The sequence below is a fragment of the Rhynchophorus ferrugineus genome, unplaced genomic scaffold (assembly GCF_030347505.1).
Source record: "Rhynchophorus ferrugineus isolate W39M unplaced genomic scaffold, kcgeb_rfMv2 rfM9, whole genome shotgun sequence".
Taxonomy (NCBI): Eukaryota; Metazoa; Arthropoda; class Insecta; order Coleoptera; family Curculionidae; genus Rhynchophorus; species Rhynchophorus ferrugineus.
In genome coordinates, this window is record NW_027472588.1 from 13,687,820 (window position 1) to 13,708,851 (window position 21,032).

The 21,032-nt window shown below is 32.1% G+C and overlaps 1 protein-coding gene across 4 annotated transcripts in view; it reads left to right on the plus strand.

Moving 5' to 3' along the window:
- Positions 1-21,032, plus strand: part of LOC143202294 (coiled-coil domain-containing protein AGAP005037) — a 526,529-nt gene that overhangs the window by 38,168 nt on the left and 467,329 nt on the right. The window contains exon 1 of one of the 4 annotated variants that reach the window (XM_076413745.1): positions 12,373-12,466. The exons of 2 other annotated variants lie outside the window; for them this stretch is intronic. The gene's annotated coding sequence lies outside the window, so the exon portion shown is untranslated. Of the gene's footprint in view, positions 1-12,372; positions 12,467-21,032 lie in introns of those variants that run through there. One more of the 4 variants, XM_076413744.1, reaches the window with a different exon arrangement.

Below are 21,032 nucleotides of genomic sequence, written 5' to 3' on the forward strand. Positions count from 1 at the left end.
CAATATGATTCAATACCTAATGTTGAAGCTTTTAAATCATATCATAATCACTCATTTATCTCCACTGCCGAATCTCTTAACTTTAGTTATACGTTTCGCTATATTTATGTTTATTGAAATGTTTAGTCTAGATTTCTAGGGTCTGTCCAATGTTATTTTGTACATACGCCATCTCAATTTGTGACGTCAAAATATCGCAATGTTTTAGTTCAGTTTGGTTTTGACATACAAAAAAATTATAATGTAAATAAAATAATTAAATAAAAATACTGTTACCTAATATAATTTATTTTAACGTTATATTAAATCTAATGCATATATTACCGAAGGACTTATAACTACAATTAAGTACACATTTATAATAGTGTGTAGGTTAGGGTTGTGTTTGATTATATTTACGTAGAACTCTTTTCCATACCACCTACGGGTTAGAGTTCCAGTCGCGTTTGTAGTCGTATACTTTGGAGACCTAATCCACCTAATTGACAATTGTATATCGAAGTAATATATTTTAATTTCATTACTGAACATATTTACCTTTTGCGCATATTTCTTGAGGCCTTCGGTACAGTGTTTCCTTACAGACATTTTGATATCATTGTATTTCTCTACATCTCTACATCTTTATTGATAATCACTACATTTCCCTTAATGCATTTGCCATACCTGCAAAACAGTTACTGACCTAATGCTTATGTATATTCTGAGCAATTACATACATGTCTGTTCAAATAAATATTTTGCACTCTACAATAACATTTCCTATAGTTCTCACATAATTATATACTCACCTGTACTTCAGCCCTCATCACCCTGCTTTAGAAATTGGCAGCATTGAATCATTTCATATTCAGAAAGTTTTATTCGTGTAAATATCTAAGCTGTTAATTTCCAATCTATCTAACCGTTGTTAACAACTTCACCATTTGTTAATTTCTTCTTCAAGGTGTCTGATCGTGTTCATCAAGTTCGATCTGCAATGATTTATTAATGAGTATTATGACTAATAAATAAGACCTAATGCTATTCCGATGATTACCCTTTTCCATCAACTTTTGTTTAATCTCCGATAGATTTTAATTTAATACTTCTAATTTTTTAGATTTTTGAGTGACTCTATCCATGCTAATATTCAATGAAGCTGCAATACGCTATAAAATATTTCCAATAAAAATCCCAAGAAATTAATATTTAACAGTAAAAATGCTTACCTCTCTAACGAATTTTTCTGGCAAGACAGGGCTTCTATTATCTCGTTCCTGTTAATAGTAACTGATTAGAGACGGAATCTGTTCTGTCTGGCTTCTGAATTTCAAACAGAGTAATAATTAGCAGCGATTTCGAATTTATCAAAACAACAAGCAATTTTTATTAAACAACAACCAAGCATTAAAATAACTTTTGCCGGTTTATAACCTCTAATCACTATTGTTTTGAAGAATTTTGCATACGTTTGATAACCGGACAACTTTGGCAGGGTAGTTCGGTTTCACGTTCGTACTTATCAGACAGCATTATGTCTCTTTTTAACTAGAATAAAATGAAAAGGAAAATATTGTCTAATTCTAAAACGAATTTACAAATTGCGACAGGCAATACATTAGACATCTTCATGACGTATGTATAAAATAACTTTCGATAGACTATATATACGTGATGATTAATAAAAATTAATATATAATATTTCAATATTCCGACATCAATTTACATATAGATAAATATTTATGTATTAAATAATTTTTATCACAAATATAACAAATATACAGGAATGTTCTTTACTGGCGTGATGTATCTACATGACAAATGATATACGATCCCTTCAGCCTCAGTGAAGTAGCGCATTCATGTCATTCCAATAATTTAATCACTTGATTCACCTGGTTGACTATTAAAATTATTGACTTACTTGTGACCTTGAGTCCTGATTAGATTTTATACTTTATCGTGTATAACAGGTTAATTGAAAAGCCCCCGACCTGACACATAGATGGCGCTATTAGAATTAAATCCATGTTTCTTATTATGTTTTCTAGCTAACTCTTAAAAGATGCGTTTATAAATTTGACAACTCTTGGATCATTAGTTTGTAAATTACAGCGTTTTGAGTAAATCAACTTTTATTGAATTAATTATTGTGAAATATGTTATTGTGAAAACAATGGATAAAAAGGAATTTCGCGTGTTTGAATGACCGTAAATTGAAATTGAATGAAATAGCAGATACTCTAAAAATATCAGGTGAACGTATATATCATATCATTGACGAATATTTAGGTATGAGAAAGTTTTGTGCAAAGTGAGTGCCGCGCGAGCTCACTTTTGACCAAAAACAACAACGAGTGTTGTGAGCAGTGTTCGAAGATGATCAAGCGTAATAAACCCGAGTTTTGCATCAATATGTGACAATGAATGAAACATGTCTCCATCATTTTACTCCGAAGTCCAATACAATCAACAGTCGTCTGAGTGAACTGCACACGATGAGCCCGCTCCAAAGCGTGGGAAAACGCAACAGTCGGCTGGGAAGGTTATGGCGTCTGTATTTTAGGATACGCATGGAATAATTTTCATTGACTACCTTGAAAAAGGAAGGACCACCAAGAGCGATTATTTCATAGCGTTATTGAACGGTTTGAATGACGAAATCACCGAAAAAACGGCCGCATTTGAAGAAAAAGAAAGTGCTGCTTCACCAGAACAATACACCGTGTCACAAGTCAGCGAAAACGATGGCAAAAATCCATGAATTGGGCTTCGAATTGCTTCTTCATCCACCGTATTCTTCAGATCTGGCCCCCAGCGACTATTTCCTATTCTCAGATCTAAAAAGAACGCTCGCTGGGAAGAAATTTTCGTCGAATGAAGGGGTGACCGTCGAAACTGCGGCCTATTTTGAAGCAAAGGACAAATCGTACTATAAAAATGGTATCAAAAATTTGGAGGGTCGCTATAATCAGTGTATCACCCTTGAAGGGAATTATGTTGAATAAAAAAAACTAATATTGCCAAAAGAAAAATGTTTTACTATGGTAGGCCGGGGGCTCTACAGTTGACTTGTTATTTTCTCATTGCCCTTAGTTATTGTTATCTAAATTCGCGTTTCCTTTAAACATTTCTAATACACTTACATTGAAGTTTTTTTCTAATTCTGTTTCAAGCCAATCACTACTCCAACACCAACAGATTGTCAGCTTTTCCTTCAATAATTCGAACAGTGGATAACTGATCTTTAGAAACCACAGACTATATGAACTGAAGAAAACAGAATTATATTACATTACATTTGCATCAGTTACATAAATGTGACGTAATTGCCTCTGATTAGTGTATTTCATAATTTTATGTCATTAAATAAATTATTGAACTAAAACACGAAAGTAATTTATATTTATATATTACAATGAATTTTATTAAAATGTATCTACATAACAAGTTTGACTACTATAAAAAATATATATCAAGCATAATGTGTCCGAAATTATTCCAATAATTTTTGGTGTAAATATTAGTGAGGATCCATGCAAGAATTACTGGTAATAACTAGTGAAAATTAAAAGCTTTAATAATGTTACGATTGTGTTGTGTCAAAAATGTGATAATGTATCTCAAAACTAATTTATACTGGATGCATGATGGCGGATGCATGACAAGTGTTTTCGACGATTTAAAAATGAAGAAGACATAGAAGATATGTTTGTTTGGAAGCAATGTGTGTCCATAGGGACAGGTGAGTATATAACGTCTTTTTATTTTAGTCGTCTTTTTCTACCCATTAATGTCCTTTTTTCTGTCAATACTTTATTATATTGTGTTTGCTATTCCTTGTGTTTTATGTTCTCATAAAACAAAAACAACTCTGAACTTGGTTTTGTATATATTATCGGTACAAAGATTGCATTATTTTCTTCTTCACTCATCGTTTTAAATGCCCTGTCCAAACTGATAGTTTACTCAACAGTTTCTTTGATAAAACTATTCGATAGCATTTTTATCGAAATGTTATATATTATATATTATGTGCACTTTATTCTTATAGTTAATTACATGCTCCATAAGGCACAAAATCAGCAGCAATAATACTAAAAATTCATTCTCGTGCAATATTTTAAAAAATGTTTCCTTTATTGAAATTCGAATATGCGCTTAGTGATATCTTGTCATCGTGAACTCTATTATTCTGAGAGATTATGTGTGCAAATATAGAAAAATATGTAAAAAATATATTTTGATTAAACAGAATATATATATATATATATATATATATATATATATATATATATATATATATATATATATATATAATGTATACGATTATGTAAAACATATTTTCTTGAAAATCATGCAAGTTAATTGTGTTTGCATATATTATAGAAAAAAAACCCTACAATGATTATTAATTTATGATTTTTATAAATTTTTAATATAACAAATATTAAAAAGAAAACTTCAAAATATACAGTTGAGAAACATTATGAGGAATTTGTGAAGCTGTAAAATACGAAATGCCTTTAATTGATATTAATATAAAATAGGAAAACAATCAAAATGTTGGCCTCCGTTCACAGATTTTAAAAAATAAAGATATTGGTGAGCAAAAAGATTTTATGATGAGATAAATCTAACATGTTGATATTTTAATGTTCATAAAAGATCCTAATATCTTAATACGAAAATAAACTTTAACATTTAATTCAATTTAACTGATGATTATAATGTTTATTTTCGTAAAAATAAGCAAAATATACATGTTGATATCTTAATGTTCCTAAAAGATCCTAATATCTTAATACGAAAATAAGCTTTAACATTTCATTCAATTTAACTGATGATTATAATGTTTATATTATTTGTTTTTTTTTCGTAAAAATAAGCAAAATATACATGTACAATTTTGCTAAAGCAGATACATCAATCCTACGTCTCTACAACATTTCTATACTTTTGCAAAAGCAAGGCATTTTTGTCCTCTAAATAGAGATCTGTTTGAGAAACTCTGAAAGAGAGCTGTGCCATTTGCACTAGTTATAATATTCCTTAGAGATAAATTTTGATATATGCAAGGCACACTGGGTCTAACATTAGACATATCAACTTTAATTAAGTAGGTTTTTTGATGGAACTACTTTTTTCCCATTTATTTGAATTTAACTGCAAGATTTAATAAACAGAACCATTTAAAAATCATGTTACTTAGACTTATTTTCATGGTATTTTCAATAAAGATCAAAAATATATTTGATATATAACATTAATTAAAATAATAAATGTCTGTATATTAAAACGTATTAAAATATTTCAAGAACGAATACTCACTAACCTTATTTAAATCGACCTATTAGTTTCAATAATCAAAGTCAAATCAAAGTAATGATAAACTTAAATTACCAGCCCTAAGCGGACAATATAAAATGGTATCATAAATAATATTATTTATAAACATAAAAATGAAATAATCAATGAAATAACATATGTTAGTGTATTAAAACAGAAAATATAGGAATAAAGCAATTTTGAAACATATATGCATGTTATGTCTTCATATGATTGCTAAAACAATAGAAACACCAGGCTGACTATAATAATATATTTACCGAAATTTCTAAATAAAATTCTATCGAACTTTGCTTATTTATACCACTCTTCGATCTCTCTCTTGCAGGTAGCTTTAATTTGCCTTCTATGGCTTTCGTTAATCGATTGCTTTCAATTTTGTCTTATATCCCATGTGGGAACTATCAACTCACTCAGTAATAATGCACTCAATGAGAGTTAAATTTGTATGAAGCTATTTCATAAGTATTAATATTCTTTGCAACATTAATATTAATTTTTGATGCACAAATTAATGTATTTATAATCTGCATTATTTGGTTACTGCTTTCTTAAGAAATGCATTTTAAAATACCTGCAATGAATCAGAAGTTAATACCACTAACATTTATAGAAATACTTTAGAATTAAAAGTGATCTTTAGAATTACCTCTAGTACATACGTACTTTATGTAGTAATATACTATGTCTTACGAACTATATCAATTAGTATAAGTCCTTTATTATTTATTATCTTATATTTATTATTTATTACTATTAGCAAGAATAATTTTTCTTAGCTATTTTTTGTTCACCACACATAAAATTAAATCAAAACTTGATTTTGAAATTCCAAGTAACTTATAAACAAAGACGACAGACGATTTTTGTTATTCTCCATTTTTGTTAATCTATTTTGGGACTAAATTTTCGTATAGGTCGGGTTTTTCTTTAACAATTATATATACCTTCCTAGAGAGAAAAAACCTAATACCAATACACCAGTTTGGGTTTATTAATACGCACTCAATAATTGACTCAACAGGTCTACAGAATAACAGATGTTATTGAAAAAGTAAAAAAGTATGCTCAGCTTTATTCTTAGATATAGCACAAGCCTTCGATAAGGTTTGGTATGAAGGCCTTGTTCATAAACTACATAAAATGTTACCAAAGCAACACACCGAGCTATTAAAATCGTACATACAACCACAATGTTTGGAGGCAAACAAGAAGAAGCTTACACTGCAATAAAAGAAGCTAAAGCAGGTGTACCACAAGGAAGTGTACTGGGGCCTATTACGATGGCTACATTTGCGGATGATACTGCGATTATAGCTGTCGGAGACAATAGTGAAGAAACCTCACGAAAATTACAACAGGCAAGTGACAATATAATTAATTGGATACAAACTTGGAAAATAAAAATTAACGAAAGTAAATCTGTGCATGTGCAGTTCACCTACAATCAGATCGTACAAGCACCAATAACATTAAATAATACTATCATTCCATATAGCAACAACGCTGTAAGCAAAGCAATGCACTGCAAGGAACATATAAAGAAGAAAAGAAAATAAGTGCTGCTAATAACTAATTCAAATATAGGAAAACATACTGGCTAATTGAAAGAAAATCACAATTATCAATACATAATAAATTGCTATTATATAAGCCAATACTGAAGCCTATATGGACATACGGAGTTCAATTATGGGAATGTTCTGCAAAGAGTAACATAAACAAAATAAAAAAAATTCAGAACAATGTCTTGAGAGGTATTGTGGGCCCACCCAAATACTATAGGACTGATTACCTACATCGAGACCTTCAGATACCCACAGTAAGTCAAGAAATCAAGAGAATTGCAAGGAGGCGTCAGGAAAAGACTATATTATGAGATTATTGAAGTATTGCAGCTTTTGGATACCACCAGAAGAGAACACAGACTCAAAAGAATCAAACCATCTGATCTTGTGTAGTGTTGTGTACTGAGGTGCATATAATAAAAAATACAGCAGTGACATGTACAAACATTATTTCGCCGGAGACTGAGATAGGGCCGATGGGTCCTCTTAATTATTTACCTAGATTTAAGTTATCATGAAGACAAATTATAGGTTTGTCAGAAACGACTAGTAACAATGTCATAATTAAATTATAATATATATATATATATATATATATATATATATATATATATATATATATATATATATATATATATATATATATATATATATATATACCTTCCGACAAAACGTACCGATTAATTTGTTCTCTCTACAAAAAATGCAAAATATAGTATTACATCATCATCCTATTCTTAATCGTTTTTTATCGGAACTTGCCATAGCTCTTCCAATAATAATATTCTAACATTACGGGAATAACCAAAAGTAACACAAAATATGAAACAACGTTGGCTAAAATTAATAAAATTAATTTAATAATATTAAAACAAACACTTATTTTCCATTTTAATATTATTTCAATTCCGATTACAAATTGCGTTCCGGAATTTTACGGTGCAATGTTGCCAGATTTTACTTTTAAAACTTACGCGTCCGTAGTTGACTTGCCTACAACAGAAAGGACGATTAATACTGCATACGAATTGAAGGCGATAGCGCGTCAGAGAGAACCTAAAATGTTTGTTTATATATTTTGTATCATCGTTGTGATGACTATTATTTATAGCGCATATTAGACAAAAATTTAGGCCTAAAAATTCTTCCTCGGTATAAACTTTAACCGTGCCAAATTTGATGAGTTTTCATCAAAAAGGGAGACAAAATTTTCGCCAAGCCGATTAATATATGAAAGATTCAACATTTTTAGTCACAAAGTAAATTTCCGTACTATAGAGATAAATTTGACAACCCACAAAACTGTAGATCTTTATGGTAGTGGAACTATTGGTAACAGCGAGTACGACTCTTTGTATGGAAAATAAGATAGTTGTTTTTACAAGTTTCTTCTCAATTAATCCATATTTTCTCCCCATATAAACTTCCCTGGATCTAAAATATTTATATATTTGAGATATAAAATATACTTAATAAAAAATCAACTTAACAACAAATATTCGTATTCAAATTAAGATTTTTAATATCGAAAAAGTTTTGGAACTCCCTCAAAATTGCGGCATATTCCTACACACCCACGTACGTACGCCGGAGAATCACAGTTCTTTTGAAAACAGAAAACAAACGCCGACATTTGGAGGTAAACCGAAATTTTTCATACGTATTATTGTTCCGTATCATATATTCGACTCAGGATTCGTTCTCGATAATTTCTTGGGCGGTGTAAGTTCTCGTAGAGGATTTTTAGTTTGAAATACGATAGAACGTAAATATAGAGCATATTGGCTTCGAGAACTGAGAGAATGAAGGGAGTGCGAACTTGTTTTTCGAGATGAAATGACTTTTTTCAATACTTTGAAGCTTACATCTAACGAATGTAAAATATCAACAACATATTTATATTTATTTATTATTTTAAAGTCTCCTTTTTACCAACGAGAGTTTATCTGGACCTACAGATTAACGTGGACTCCGCCTAAAAACCTACCGATTGGCGAGTGACCAACTTAGAAATCATACTAGAACACATCCATTACCCAGCCTGGTTACTGGCGTGACTGGGATCATTTTCCTTATCGGATTTTGTACTCTTGCCTAAGAACATTCACAAATGTTAAACAATGACAAACACAAATTTACGACCATGTCCCAGCAGGCTTCGAAACCACGACTTTAGCAACAGTAGGAGGACCGTCTTGTCGATTTTACCACAGCGCCAACCAAGCCAGCACATAATATTTATGTTTTAATAAAGACGAGATTAATTAGAACACTAGAAAGTATACAAAATTTTTGGACATACGAGCAATAGATTACTTTATTTTTCGTTATATTTTCACTAAACTTATTCCACTTAAACTTATGGATCGCATCACACTATTGGTTTATATTTACTTTATATTTTAAAGTCTCCTTTTTACCAACGAGAGTTTATCTGGACTGGACCTACAGATTAACGTGGACTCCGCCTAAAAACTTGCCAACTGGCGAGTGACCAACTTAGAAATCATACTAGAACACATCCGTTACCCAGCCTGATTACTGGCGTGTCTGGGATCATTTTCACATTCACTAAGAACATTCACAAATGTTAAACAATGACAAACACAAATTTACGACCATGTCCCAGCAGGCTTCGAACCCACGACTTTAGCAACAGTAGGAGGACCGTCTTGTCGGTTTTACCACAGCGCCAACCAAGCCGGCACATAATATTTATGTTTTAATAAAGACGAGATTAATAAGAACAATTTAGAAAGCATATAAAATTTTTGGACATACGAGCAATAGTTTTTTTTTTCGTTATATTTTCACTAAACTTATTCCACTTAATCTTATGGATCGCATCACACTATTGGTTTCCTAAATGATCTCCAAAATACCTCTGAACTGTACCGTAAGGGAGGGTAATACATATTTTAACCCACTAATTCTATCATCGTTAAACTACTAATTTCTTGTATAGATGGAACTTTTGTCAATCAATATTTTCATTTGAAAACATCTTCGCAATGTCTAAGCATCTGTCAGGTAAATCTACCACTTATGTGTATATATATTTATAAGAATACGTTTCTGAGTTTATTATTGTTTCAATGCTTCAAAGCAATTCACGGCGAAGACAAATCTCATGAAGGCATTCATTCAAATCGATTAGATTTAGAAAAAAAATTGATTTATATCCTAAAAAACTCACATTACTTGGTTTAAAGCGTTCCACTAAGTAGTTATATTATTAACAAATGAGGGTGTTCCAAAATCACCTAGTAGGCCTATTAAACTTGGTAAACAGGTTCTACTCAATAATTAATAACTAATACTTAATATATATGCTTCTTGATAAAATTATGGATATCGAAGATGTATACTGTTTAATATACAGGGGATAAAAAATATAATATTAACACTATGCATTATAGTACATCTTGTTGTATATTCGTAACTCCTCTTCCATGTATATAAAACGACTCGTATGTATCAGTTTACATGTATTGTACTCTTTGTTCTTCAGCAGTTAAAATAACCACGGTTAATGGTATGTGGTCAGATGGTCCTCTCATTATTGTCAATGGATATCTCAACAACATGAACAACGAAATTCTTACGATGACTAGCGTTTTGCTGCAAAGGGAAAGCTATTATTGGGAGATTCAATCAATATCTTTCTCCTGTTCGCTTGTGGTTAGACGGTCTCCTAACGATTATCAAAAATAAGATAACATAATTACTCCTCAATCAATAGTAGCAAGAGCTTAATTTTGTTGACATATTTCAATTTAAAGCAACAAGATCGGTGTATTAATTATATTTTGGAGTTACCTTTTTACTACTTGGATATGAACTTATGTCCTATGTGCCTCCGATCTTTGACATTAAACCTACCAACTAGCTGCTGATTAATTAGGCATTTCAAGATACATCCCGTCTTACCCAACCTGGTTTTTGGAATAATAAGAGCGATGGTTCCTAAGACTTTGTACTTTCGCCTACGGGAAATTACAATTTCAAACAATTGCAAGCATAATTTGCTCTCTTGTAATTCGATCCAACGACTATCTCATCAATAGGATGACCATTCTGTCGACTCAACAACTGAAGATTTGTAGCTACAATAGTGACTGAACTCAAAGGTCGTTAACTCTATGTTTTTCAACATGTTAATATTACTTTACCATTATTGGATGATAAGAGAGAACATTGTTGTTATCTTATTCGATCAAAGATCTGGGAACCTTTCTGTTCTTACCCTGGCTGCGAGCACATAAATACTGATGGCTCTAAATCTCACCGCGGGTTTGGCAGTCATTTGTGATGAACAACCAGACATTCCATTTCAAGCTCTCTGAACAGGATAATATATTGAGCGCTGAACTCGATATTCGCTTTATTCAAAGCTTTATTATCACACATTGTAATAAAATCATGCAATAAAAGTATGGCCCATCCTTACCGATTCCCGAAATTCCCTCGAATGTTTTTTGGAACAGAAATTCAACCATTCCCTGATTATCTACTAACTGTCACAAGATCAGAGTTAGTTATCCTTTCCCCTTCAGAAATGTTTGTAGCCACACTGGCCTTATTCAATTCATTTCGCATTTCATCAAGAATCAGGTACAACATCATTGGGCCCAGGAGGCCAACCATAACAAACTCTTTAGAATTAAAATGGATTTTTTCTCCTCACTTCACGTTCCTTTCCTTTGTCATCATGCCGTACTTTTGAATCGACTGAGATGCCCACTATCGTTTCTTGTGCGGTCAGTTGATGACTTCGAGCCTGTCTGTGATGACGCAGTCTTCACGACTCACCCAGCTTAGGGCTATATATGAGGTGCAGAACTTTAACAATTCCTTAACAGGGGAAAATACAAATTCCTTGGATTTCTAGGAGAAATCGATTATCTTCATAGAGTCTAACCTATACTGAGTAAGTGTCGCTGACCAAATCATCAGGACCACTTCGGTGTTAGAGCTAGTATATGCGGTCTGGAAGGAGTTTTTACTTTGTCATTATTGTTGTGTTGACTTGAATTTGTGTTCATTTTTAAATTGTATATACTATTTATAGTTTTAGTACCCCCTGTTTGTGTTATTAACTTTATTTTTAACTATTTATAATTTTATAATATATATTATAATAAATACAATATATATATATATATATATATATATATATATATATATATATATATATATATATATATATCAATATATACTATTTATTATAATAAATTCACAGCAAACATCAAAGTCAACAATAGTTTCGAAAATTAGAGAAAAATTTATAATTATATATATTGTTTTGAAGTTGTTGAATGTGTTTGGACGAAATAAATATGGAAAAGTCACTGTGACGAGATAAAATAAAACATGCATATGTTTATATTTATGTTCTATATTTAGTCAAGTTTATAAACGGATGAGATAACAAATATTTAACATAAATACCTATTGATGTAAGTTCGGTTTCATATTAATATTTAGTAAGCCGATTATCTAGTACAGTTTCGTGATTTTCTTCATGTTCTTATAAATAACAGAAGTCGACGTTCGCTTAGAGTCAGGTATGTCGTCACTATAATTGATTTTTCATAAAACTTTTAGTAAAATAAGACTTCTTAAATATTCTTAGAGAACCGTTATATAAAGTACATTTTCAAAACAAAATATTGTGCAACGCATTGCAAAACCTCTGAGGCTTTAGGAAAAACCTTTAGTATTTCCTTTGGAAAATATCATTTTTCAAAAAATGATTCTTTCCAAACTATATAAAATATTTTTAGACAATAAGCACATTGTCTGAGAAAAAAATGAAAATATTTTATAGGAGAAAATTTATTTCCAATCAGTTCTCGATTTTGTTATGTTTTTTTTTTAATAAAACTTACTTTGTGTATCCTATTCAATATAGAGCACTTTAGTGGAATATCGCGTAACATAACATATTTAATAACCGAACTGTATAAGGGTTAATGCCGGAACACGAAGTGAAAATGACTATTTCTATCCTAAGGCAAACAGTAAGCAGACGGGCTTGAAAGTCATTATTTCTAAGTGATAACCACCCATCGAACTCTCTCAGCGTTCGATATTGCTTTTCCCTCGATATCTTGAAGTGCTTTATGCTAGTTTAACCGTGAGAAGGTGGAAGTTATTACAGTGACAAATCTTGCAGGAGTATCAGGAAATTTATCTTTCTATAGTCCACAAAACATATACATACAGTGGTATTTATAGTACTAAATACTTCCATCAACTTCCATAAACTTTGTGATTATTCAAGAATTACAACTACATAAAAACAATAAACTGAAGCTATTATTGTAACTTTTTGTATTGGTGAGGAAATGTTTTTTTTATCAATATAACCTCGAAAACCATCACTAGTTATTTAAAATTGCATTACTCCAGCATCACCTTTATTCGCTGTATTTATCCTTCTGATTTCTGGCTATTCTCACAACTTAAAATATTCCTTCATAGAAAATGATGTTTTTATAGTTTTTCCAGAAATCGCTCCATTGATGATCACGAAAGCATTGGTTTTGAATTGCTGAAGTTAGACAACTGACAAAACTTGTAACAAATGAGCGTTAAATTTGAATCCTCTATTACTTGAAGCCCAGGAACGCAGAGGTTTCTGTTTTGTGCTCCGATGCTTCTGTGATTTTGTATCAATTGGCAATAAAAAATGAATCTTTTCACACAATCTGAAGTGTAGAAAGTGGTGGGTAAACAAAAATTGGGATAGTGAGGAGGTGTAGGATAATAATGACGTTATGTATTATAAAATGCTGGCAGCTTATTTGTTTAATCGATTGTAATAATATTTTGATGGGTAGCTTCGTATGAATTCGAAGTTTCTTAGCGCATAAAACTTAATTAAATAAATATACTGCTTTAGTATATATTTTACGCCATATTCTGTATTATTTTATTGCAATTACTGTCTTAAAATTTAAAATATAACAATTGCACAAAAAGAGAAAGGAAAAATGAAATACAGAAAAGCTGTACAGAAAAATTATTTCTGCAGAACTACAATAATGTTCAATAAAGTACAACACTTCGCTACCGATATTCAATGGGAAATTGTTGGATTAGAAAAAAAATGTTTATTTACAATAGAAGTCAAAATTTAATTGAGAAAGACAATCATAAATCAAAGGAATTTAAAGAAATGTTTTTTTCAGAATAACTATGTCAATTCAATGATTGAGTTGAAAATATAGAATTAAATTTTATACATTTTGATAATATTTGTATTAGTGAAAAGTCAAAAATTACTATCCAAAAATCGAATAGCTCAATAAGAGTTTTTGAAAGGCTAACCAATTTGTTATATTTATTCGCATAATTAAGACGTGGCCCGATAATATTTCTGAGTGGACAAAAAAGTGACTAATAAAATCGAATTTTACGAAGCCAATACATGTTAATTTCTAGAGTAATTCTAATGACTCTAATGTTAAAAAGAATCGAACAGAGCTCTGTGTGAGGCTCAAAAAATATGATGATTGCTTGGACGACTGAAAATCCATATTAACACTCCACAATAAACTGCTATTAAACAGACAACCAGTGTGAACCTACGAAGACCAATTGTGGGGTAAAACCACAAAGTCCCCGCAGAATTGTTAATGCCTCATCTAAAGACACCAACGGTCAGCAAAAAAATTAAACGGTTTGTGAAAAAACGTTAAGAGAGATTGCGTGAACACAGAACGACGTGAAGATAGCTGGCTTACCAAAGAATAATTTACAACTGAAGGTTGGCTGGGTTGTTGCCATACATCGAAAGATAAACCAACCAAGACTAGAAAATGAAACGCGTTCAGTGATAAGAAAACTGATCGATTGTTAGTGTGGTTCACGCGACAATACTCAAGGGATAATTCAAATGTGTTCAATTTATATAATCTGAGTTTAAACTAATTCAGTTTCCTACTCGCTACGACGATTAGTAAATCACAAAGCTAGAATTAGAATGCATATGTTTTTCTCATTGGTAATTGTATGTTTACGTTTCGTGAAATTTCTTTATTCGTTTTTAGGCCTGAAAACCTCTCCCTTCCCCATCTCAAATACTTGTATCCATACTGACCTTATCTCATTCGTTATCTCTCTTGTTTTACCAAGTTTCTTGTTTCACGTCGTTGGGCCAAGGAGGACAACCACAACAGGCTTTTTGAGATTTGGTCACTGTCGTTGCTCGCACAGTCTTGGTATTTGTGTCCATTTTTAAATTGTATATACACTATTTACACTTCTAGCCCTCCCTGTTTGTGTTATTAATTTTAATTATTTATTAATTTATTATTTTTTTATATATATTTTAAAGTCTCCTTTTTACCACCGAGGGTTTTTCTGGACTGGGCCCACTGTTTAACGTGGGCTCTGAATCACGGTCCTCGGCATTAATCCTCCCGACTGGCGAGTAACCAATTTAGAAATCATCCCAAAAGACATCCGGTCTTACCCAGCCTAGTTACTGGCGTAACTGGGATCATTTTCATTGTTGCATTTTACGCTCTTGCCTACGACAATCACAAATATTAAACAATCATAAACATAAGTTTAGTGACCATGCGGCCGTTTTTCGGCGATTTCGTTCTTCAAATGGTCCAATAACGTCATGTAATATTCGCTGTTGATGGTTCTTCATTTTTCAAGGTAGTCATTGAAAATTATTTCATGCGCATCCCAAAATAGAGACGCTATAACCTTGCCAGCCGACTGTTGGCCAAATGATGGAGCCATGTTTTATCCATTGTCAGATATTGACTCAAAAACTCGGGTTTATTATGGTTGATCATCTTCAAACACCGCTCCTAATCATCAACTCGTTGTTGTTTTTGGTCAAAAGCCAGCTCGCGCGGCACCCACTTCGCACAGAGCTTTTTCTTACCCAAATATTCATGCATGATATTATGTATACGTTCAGTTGATATATTTAGAGTATCTGCTATTTCATTCAATTTCAATTTACGGTCATTCAAAATCATTTTGTGGATTTTTTAAATGTTTTCTTCGGTAACAACCTCTTTTCCATTGCATTCACCGTCTTCGGTGCTAATTTCACCAGGTCTAAACTTAGCATACCAATCCTTGACGGCTGATTTTGCTGGGGCAACGTCAGGAAACTCAGCATCAAGCCAAGTTTTTGTTTCAACTGTATTTTTTCCCTTCAAAAAGCAATATTTTATCAACACGCGAAATTCCTTTTCATCCATTTTTTTTCACAATAACAAAAGTTGCATCACTGAAAATGCTATAATTCACTAACTAATGATCCGACTGCTGTCAAATTTATACATGCATCTTCTGAGGGTTAGGGCTAACTAAGAAATATATGGATTTAATTCTAGTGGCGCCATCTATATGTTAGGCCAGGGAATTTTCAATTGATCTGTTATTTATTCGAAAACCGGCCAAATCTTTTTCACTCGGTCACAATTCAGGTAGTAAAACAGTTGTAAAACAGGTCCTTACACATATATCCAGGAAGACCCATCATCTCTATCTTAATACCTGATGTAATAATGTTTAATTTTTAACACTGCTGTTTTTATATTAAATGCACCTCATTGCACTGTACTACACAAGATTAAATGTTTTGGATGATTTTAGTTTATGCTCTATTCTGGTGTTATCCAAAAGTTGTAATACTTCGATATTGACATGAGAATAGATTCCCTTCATGTCTCCTTGCAATTCCCTTGATTTCCTGAATGACAGTCGGAATCTGAATGTCTCGATGTAAGTAATCAGGCCTGTAATATCTGGATATATTACAATACTGCTCAGGTTCTGGACATCCTATCCAATATAATTCCGTATAATAATACGTAATATAGGTTTTAGTACTTGCTTGCGTAATAGCAACTTATGTTTTTTATTCGTTTAACCAATGCATTTTCCTGTTTTTGAACTCCAGTTGTTTCCCTCTCTTTTTTCCATTGAAGTTTTACGCCAAGTTTCATTCCGCGATACTCAGCGTTGTTGTTATATGGAATGGAAATATTATTTGTTCTTGTTGATTGTACTGTCTGATTATACGTGAACTGTTTTACTGATTTTCTTATACAGATGTATGAGCCATCGTGTACACAAAGCCATCAACAAACAAACGAATGTAACATTCGTGATACTCTTCATATCTGGCATATGTAGATTACTCTACACATGAGACTTCTTAACTTACGTAAAGAATTCACCCCAATACACTTCCTTGTTCCATCTGCTTTAAATTATTTTATAATAGAGTAGGCTTCCTTTCGTTTAATATTCTGAAATATCCTAACTGTAATGTGATATTTTAATAGTCAGTGTGTTGTTTAGGTAATAGAAGTTGTACCTTATGAACAAGGCCTTCATGCCATACCTTATCGAAGGTTTATGCTACGTCTAAGAATATTGCTGAACATACATTTTTACCTTCATAGGCTTCTTCAATTACATCTCGGTGCACCTGGTTAATTGTTGAATGCTTGTTAATAAACCTAAACTAGTGTGTAAGTATTAAGTGTTTTGTCTCTATAATGGATGTATTATTAGTACAAGAAGTTATGTAACTTATTATAATCCAGTGGATTAATGAGTTGTATCAGGAAAATAAAATTTTGTACCAACATATTAAAAAGTAGATATGGTGTTTTCATGACCTCTCTATGTATGTTTTTAATCGATTAGGTCTTCATCCAACAAGTAAAATGTTGCTGTACTTTCTTATATGAAATATTATTAGCGGAAATATTACCGAAAACAAAATTTAATATTAGAACCGAGTAACAGATGTCAGCAGGCATCACATTTCGCCACAATTTATCAGAACGAAATACGTCTCCTTACCCCTACCCCTCGACCACCCGTGCCATTCGCTTAACTTTACCAGATAACATAAAAATCCGACTCATGTTGACTGAACTTCTCTCTGACCTTATAAAGGTCGCGCATTTCTTCACTCGATACACCTAATTGGGTCGACGGCGGCGGTGGAGGATCGTCGTTCCGTCGCTCTGCCCTTATTTAACTCGTTAGACGCGCCGGTGGCGTCCTCTCGCGGAGCGCAGCGCAACCACGACGCTGGGGTGGGCCGAATTCGACCGAAATCTAGTCATGCGGTGTTCGCCGTCGTCGGTGGATCGTTCGTCTATTGTTTTCCCATTGAGTGGTTGAATTTTCGCGCCCTTTTTTACATCAATTAGAATATTTATGTTTTTCGTTTGTGTGGATGCGAAATTATTAGCGAAATAGTTTAGTGTGTTTAGTTAATTATGTATTTTCGTGACAATTTTGACAGGATTACTGTAGAATAATATTATTTAATAGATAGTTAATATTTCTCATGATATATATTTAGATAGATTCTAGAGAAGTAGGTAAAGTAATGAGAATGTTAAATAAAATAGAAGTATAAACTGAGGACGATACACAAATATTTTTTATTCGCACTATTTAATATATATTTTTATATTTTCATTAAAATGCATATACTGCTTCATCAATATTTTTACATACTTTACATAAAAATCAACGAACACTTTCTGTAGTATGATAATTAGTGGGTCTAGATCTGGCTAATATTATGGATAGGCAAATAGGATATTATATTTGTTTGGGCTTTGGTTTGGCATATTATTCTAAAGCTCGTTTTCAGTTAGTAATTTTTTTATAATTTTAAAAATCCATAGAATTTATGTCTTTTTTTGCGTATATATGCTTAGTACAATCTTAACATACTTACTTAAATACACAATTAAGATAAGTGCAGGATAAATACATTTGTATGTTTTTCCAAATTTAAAACTGAATTAGACTACTTAAGCTCAAGTTACGAGTAACACTTACACACTAAATACATAAGTTTGTGTGATTTGGTTTGTTTTAATCTTCTGATATAAAACTTGTAATAGTGCCTCTCTGATACTCTTATTGGTGGTTTTCTTATATATGCTTTCATGTATTTTCTGTACAAATTATTTAAAAATCAATCTTTGTGCAGTATTTTTATCTATCGAAACAGCAAATAATCATTGAACTCGAATTTGTAAATACGACATTTTCTGTAAAACTGAAGCAAATTTTATTCTCAGTTTTTTTGTAATATTTTCTACAGACTTCTGAGTATATATATGTATATATATATATATATATATATATATATATATATACAAATAAATACTCAATAATAATAATATTTCACTTTTATTAATAATAACATAAAACAATTAAGCAACTCTCATGAATATTTCGTGACTTATCTTATTTATTTAGATTATTATTTTAAATTATTATAATGAAATTATCTTTTTTGATGCTACCTGTCATTACTAGATATGCAAATGATGACAGAAGTAGGTGTTGTCACTAAATTACGTTAAAATTATCTCAGAAACAATTCATAAGCCAGGTCTGCATCAGTCGCGCTGTTTGGTACTTACGGTCAATGCTTTTGCTCGCCAGTTTGCATTGATGATCTTCGATCTTTCACTGTTTTTGACCAATTAATCATTGTATTACCTCACTGGTTATGGGTTCCCAAATTTTGGAGTTTTCAAATTCTAATAATCCAAAGCTAAACAACTTAGCTACTGCAATTCAACTTTGGTTTCAGTAGGTTCCAGCCAATGAGGTTAGCTCACAACAACTTTAGTTCGTTTTTGATCATATTACGCCCTGTTTTTCAAAATATGTAGCTAATAGTTCAACGCTAGCGGAATTGGAGCTTATACAGCTTGAACTGCAATACTTTTTTTCGAACTCTAGTAAAATATTTAGGGGCGCATTCAGAATAACTCACCTTCAACCTGTCTTCATTTCTTGATAATCTGTTTTTTTTTTGATGAGTAAGTTGTTTCCGGTTAGTTGAACGGCTAGACTACGTATATATACACACAGTATGACATATATACAATATTTATTTAATAATTGAGCTGAGCCACTCTGCATTTAAACCAGTTGTAATCCTTCATAGAATAGATTTGTTCAGTGTATAAATAATTTCCAACGATATATTGTCCTAGACTTGCACCACCATATTCTTGTACTTATAACCAGCTGCGAATTATTTCAGTGATGTTGAAGATGAAAATCCACTCCTCATTCTCTGCTCCAAAAATTCCTCATAGTGCTTCGATTATGGTGAGGTTTGGCAAACAAAAAAAATATATTTGACGATACTCTGACCAAGACTTAAGCTTGTTGGCTGTGTATGTAGGAACATTATCATCTTGGAATATAGCCGTGTTTGGCAGCAATTCACTAGTCATAGTAGAGCATTTCATGATTGATGATGTCAAGATATTCATTTTCAATAATTCGGCCAGTGATCTAAATGAGAGAACCGGCTGAATACCATGGTACTGCCGCTTAAGTCATAACACACAGACGCACCTACTAACTGGGCACCAACCATATGCCCTCTTTCGAAGCGTGATCTCTCACACATTTCACACAGGTCAATTGAAAAGTCCCCGACCTGACACATAAATGGCGCTACTAGAATTAAATCGATATGATTTTTAGTTAGCCTTAGTCTTTTAGTATAAATTTGACAGTTATCGGATCATTAGTTTATGAATTAGAGCATTTTGAGTGAAGCAACTTTTGTTATGAAAAAAAAATGGATAAAAAGGAATTTCGCGTGTTGATAATATAATGCTTTTTGAAGGGAAAAAATACAGTTGAAGCAAAAACTTGGCTTGATGCCGAGTTTCCGGGCACTGCCCAGGAAAATCAACCATCAAGGATTGGTATGCTAAGTTTAGACGTGGTGAAATGAGCGCCCAAGACGGTGAACGTAGTGGACGCCCAAAAGGGGTTGTTACTGACGAAAACATAAAAAAAATCAACAAAATGATTTTGAATGACCGTAAATTGAAATTGAATGAAATAGCAGACACTCCAAAGATATGAACTGAACGTGTACATCATATCATTCACAAATATTTGGGTATGAGAAAGCTCTGTGCAAAGTGGGTGCCGCGGGAGCTGACTTTTGACCAAATACAACGACGAGTTGATGATTCGGAGCAGTGTTTGAAGATGATCAAGTGTAATAAACCCGATTTTTTGCATCGATATGTGACAATGGATAAAACATGGCTCCATCATATTACTCCGAAGTCC